The 5,452-nt window shown below is 36.4% G+C and overlaps 1 protein-coding gene across 1 annotated transcript in view; it reads left to right on the top strand.

The window, feature by feature from the left end:
- Window positions 1-3,691: 3,691 nt before the first annotated feature.
- The window catches only part of LOC129223629 (B-cell lymphoma 3 protein homolog), a 34,637-nt gene continuing 32,876 nt past the window's right edge, over window positions 3,692-5,452 (top strand). Inside the window, exon 1 of the mRNA XM_054858076.1 lies at window positions 3,692-3,843. The gene's annotated coding sequence lies outside the window, so the exon portion shown is untranslated. The remainder of the gene's footprint in view (window positions 3,844-5,452) is intronic.

Raw genomic sequence — 5,452 nt, 5'->3', positions numbered from 1 at the left:
GGGGGGGGGAGAGATTTTGCGCCATTGAATTGGGGGGGGGGGGAGCACCTCTGGTTACAATTGCAGACATTGACTTTTAAGATAAATACAATGAAATCCGAACTATTTTCGACTTACACCCTCATCTTTTTGCTTCGCATTCAAGAACGCAATTACACTTTCATTTTACTAGATATTCATACTGCTCCTACCAACAAAGGCGATGGGAAACCACCTCCGAAAGGCGGGATTTGGATACTATTGCACTCTGTTAGGGTCTTCCCCACTGACTGATGTGCAGTTTGAGGTCAGGTTAATGGCCTTATTCTGTTCTAAAAAAAGGGGAGTCGCAATCTAACCATTAGCTCAAGATCAGGTTATGGGGTAAGTGTGTACCTTGACCTGCAATTCAGAACAGGCGAGCGCCATTTCGACATTAGGGTGTTTTTCACATAATATTAACATAACGACTTTCCTCAAAAAATTTTAATACACTAAGAGTTTACTTCAGATATGAAGAAAATTTTAGCACTAGAAAAGGATGAGAGTTGGTTAACAATATGAATCAGTTGTGCGTTGATCTTTGTCGGAGTATTCAAAAGCAAGCGGGTTCAGTAGCGAGACCGGGTCCAGTTGGTACAGGGTTAAGTTGATACAAGGGCTTTAGTTTTCGAGTGAGTCTGCGCGTAGAACTGTGAGAACTTTATGAAAATGCAACCGACTTGTATTCATTCGACATGCGTACGCGGGACAGCTTGTCTTTATTCCTTTGAGATTTATTCTAAAGTAAACTCTTTCTCTCTCTCTCTTTTTTTTTTTTTTTTTTTTTTTTTTGAGCTCCAAAGTAAGTTTTTAGGGTTTTGTTTTCAACTGGTCATTTTAGGTGCTTGAGGTCCGTTTTCCACGAGAAGGCACTTGACGCCTCCCTCGTCACGTGGTATTCGATGATTCTATTTCGCTGTTTTCGGCAGAAGGTATATTCTGACCATAGCATTTTGTTGTAAAAACAGCATTTCTTAAATGTAAGAATAACTAAAATGAAAACAGACAAGTGAAGCAAATAATGTAAAGGGCACTGAGACTTTTTTGCACATTAAAATGCACGCCCAAGTTAAGGCTGTCTGGTTTTCTCATTTATAAGTGCGTGGATTGCTTACCGGTCACCCTCGCGTAAAATGGAACTCTGCGTTCGAGGAGGCGCGGCGAAGTGCCTTCTCGTGAAAAACGGACAATAATTGTATCGGATTAACCAAGACACTACTGTGTTCCTTGAACAGGAGGCATGATTTTACCTTCATGGAAAGTTGCTTATATTCGAAGTTGTTTTTTCACCGTTTTTGAGTAAACGTAATGGTGTTATAAGCAGCAAGTTTCCGTCCTTATGAAGCCAGGGCTGAGGCAAAACAACAGTATGCAATATACCGAGATAGACAGCCCGATTATGACACCCAAGAGATTGCAGTTTCGTCCTTGTTTTACACTCATCAGTCTGGAATAGTCACTGACTGAGCTGATGGCGGATCTCATTTCATTGAAGCCGAGAGTATCGACAAACTGGTAGCTACAAGGTCAAGGGCGGTAACTTACTGCTTATTACCAACTTTCCATCAATTGAAGAGTTGAACCGCACCATTGCTAAGGACTCTCTCTGATGTGTTGAATTCATTTTTGCTACCAGTTTCAATGAAAAAAGTTTTGAAAACTTTTGCTTCCAATTTTCGAAAATCAGAAAAATCAAAATGTAAAATATGCATCAGCTAAGCCAGGTGTCCCCCGTTACAAATTTCGAAAATGACAAAGCAGCCTATATTTTCTAAGTTTGAGAAACTTAATTCCGCCAATGTTTTTATTTATCACTTCTGTGAACTTTTAAAAGCATTGATGAAAATATGCGTGGGAAGGCGGGGGGGGGGGGAGATTTTGCACCAGTTCTTGCAAAAATGAGCTAAAAGAGACATTCTTTGCGACCAACAGCAGTTATATGACAAATAATTATTCTGCCAAAGAACATCATGTTTACAATGAAGAAATAATAATAAATAAAACATTAGTAAAAAAAACTTTTTAACGAATTGGAAATATTACCATTGAAAAGGTGCAATTAGGTTAATGTAGCTGAAAAAAAAGAAAAGTTCGCTGTACGCTGTCCATACCAGTAATGAGAAAAAGAAAATTGAAGAGTCTAATTACATTAACTGAGAAAACCTATCGTGTTGAACAAAAAAGTTAGAAATGAAACTTCGATATCGATGTGTGTGTAGAGGCACTCCGAACTTAATTTTTTTTGAGAGGTGGGGGCGGAGAAATTCTCAATTTACGGAATGGAACTCCATGTTTTGCCGAATAATGATAGTTTTGCCAAACAGAACTCCAAATTTCGCCGAATGATGATGATTTTGCATAACAGAACTTCGAATGATGATAATTTTGCCGAATCGTCAGACAAATATTGCCAAAAAAAAAATTTTTGGAAAGTCACTGTGATCTCCCACTGGGGAGCCCCCTGGATGTGTGTTGGTGAAGTCGGTGTTAGGTGAACATCGACATTTCGCTTTGGATGCTTTTATGTTGTTGATGTTTTTTTTTTTTTTTTTGAGCAATCACGATTGCTTATTGTTCTTATTTGACCGTTTTTGGTGTCCGTGCCTTTTTCAACTTGAAGCAGAAACCTCTGCAGCACCACCGCCCACCGTCCTCTGCTGGCGTCGCGGCGCGGCTGCTCCGGTTTTGAGCTATCCGCTTCTCCTGGTCGGATGCGTCCATGTCCTACACACACGCACGTTCACACACATAAACACACGACTTCACACACATACACTCACACACGCCTACGTGCATACACACAGGTCTACGCACACACACAACTATGCGCACGTAACCGCCCAGGAGGAGAGGGGGGGGCTTGGGGGGGGACAGGAGCCGTTTCTAGAAAGAATAACTCCAATGAGTAGGGTCCTGTCTCAGTTCGTGATTGCGAAAAACATAATTTGAATTCAAAATTTCAGAATTCAAATTAATTTTCTTTTTTTTTTGTGTGTGTGTGTGTGTGTGAGTGTGTGTGTGAATAAAATTATCTAAGAGGGAGAGATAGAAAAATAAAAAGAAGAAGAAAAGAAAGAGCCTGCCACACTTTATCTATATGTGACCTACTAGTCTGATAATTGTACTTCATAATTATACCCAAAGTTCAGAATTTTAGATAAATGCATTCCATAAAATGCATGTAATTTGTATAACCACTCTAAAATCTCATCGCTGAAGTTATACCGCTGTAAAAATTCAACACTAAAATCCTACATTCCTAACAAATGACACAACAATTTTATTCACTTGCAATTGAAATTGTGTAGGTACATACTGTCTCATTTTTTCTATTCAAAAAACGTAACGAAAAAATGAAGTAAATTAAATGAAAATATTTATGAACTCGCCTACAACATGAATTACTTCATATTATGAGCTTTTTCCTAAAGTCACTGTTATTGATCGAACCCCTCAGAAGATTATGTAATCATTCTTGTCCTTATTCGATCTGCACTTGCAGTAAACCAATTCGAAGAACGAGAAGTGAATAACCGGGGAAGTCCCTGGAAGGCCGCAAATTAATTTTTTCTTCTACCCGGAAATACCAACTTCTCGCCAAGAGTGGCGATTTTCGTACCTGCTAGCAACCCTACTTGACAAGCAGGTTTTGTGAGGATCGCATGGATAATCTGAGTTTTGCGGGGATTTCCCTTTTCCTTTGCCTTGAACCTTAACAAATTTCGTCTGCCAAGCGCTTATTTTGAAAACTAAAACATGTCATATCGATCAAGGAATCATTTTCTGTTCAGAACCCAGTTCTATGGTGCGGTTCGCTGATTGGTAAGAACGATTATTGCATGTTTTTTCTCTTAATGTTTTGATTTTCGTCTTTAAAAAACAACATTGAATCGTTCATGATTTGCTCTTTCAAATTTGTTACATAATGTGTGTTTTTTTTCGAGTGCAACAGTTTAAACAGATTTTTTTATTATTTTTTTAAATCTTTTCTTCTTTTTTTCCGGGTTTTTTTTTTTTTTTTTTTTTTGGAAATTTTTATTTTTTGCAAAAAATAAATAAATAAATAAATAGAATAATAAAATAAAATAACACAATAACAATAGTTACTTATTTAGTTTCAGAAATTATAATACAGAGATCAGAAATATAATCAGAAATTATAATCTCTGTTCCGCGTAATAAATATTTTACACTTTTTCAATATTTATACAAACAAAAGTGGATAATGTGGTGCGAATCTCCACTTTTTGCAATCATTGTGTAATTTTTTTTTTAAATGCATTTACTATTAAAGTGATAAGTAGTTAGGATAAATGCAAAAAATAAATTGAGGCAGTGAGAAGCAAAGGGATACAAGTGGCAAAATTAAAAATTTGGAGATAACCAGTACAAATGGTAGGTGAATCTCTCCTCTGTCTTATGGCTAGAGATAGTACTAGTAGCCCCGATAGGTTTTGCTGTACAGCATGATTTGTAAAAAAAAAAAAAAAAAAAAAAAATTAAATGAAAGTTTGCTTAGGACGCTATCTTTAAACGCGTTTTACTCAAAACGTGAAAATGTCCACGAACATACCTTTGCTTCTCACTGCCTCCATTATACATAAACTCATGTTTGTTCATTTTTCGATATTGGAAAAAGATTACTTATTTAGTGAGGTGGGTGCGAGGGGGCGACAAATAAGGCCATGTAGAGCAAAAAGGTCATCTCCCATTTTTTGATATAGGATAGAAAAATTTCGCTAAATCACGATTTCATTATCATAACAAAGCATAACTGATGATAAAGCGTTATCAACAAGCAGTTTGATTTATTAACAGACAAAAGTTAGCAAACGTTGTTACAGAAGAGTCTTATAAAATTTCCTGTTCTCGTCTTACAGCAAATTTTGCTTCTATTTTTCACCGTCGTTTAAAAAAGCTGCCAATGGGGGTTGTTTCCAATATTTTAAAAGTATTTTTTTTTCTGAAAGAACATGCTTAAAAACATAGGATCTAACCATTTTTTAAATAATTTGTTTAAGTTTAATGTTTCTAAAAAATTACTTAAATCGGTGATTTTTCATTGCTTACATTTCTTGCCGGTGACATCATAAATGATGAAATGCCATTCTGTGTTGCCATTCACAGAGCAAAATATTTAATTCACATCTTTACTCACGTGTATTGGCAACGATATGATTGATAGCAAGCGTAGAGCGCAATTTTAATTCGCTTCTTGATTATCATAACGTGGAAACGCGGTACTAAGATGTGCCAAAGAGCATCATTTGTGACGACATCTAGAACACACCTTGTTTGAAAAATCGGACATTTTAAAAAAATAATTAAAATATAACTGTTGGGAAAATGAAACAATATTCTGGGTCCATGTTATTTTTTTTGCTTATTCTATCAATATCAGTGACTAAAAGTACTACTTTTGACTGAAGGA

This window comes from Uloborus diversus, chromosome 1 (assembly GCF_026930045.1).
Source record: "Uloborus diversus isolate 005 chromosome 1, Udiv.v.3.1, whole genome shotgun sequence".
Lineage (NCBI taxonomy): Eukaryota > Metazoa > Arthropoda > Arachnida > Araneae > Uloboridae > Uloborus > Uloborus diversus.
This window is presented reverse-complemented; position numbering and strand designations above follow the sequence as displayed.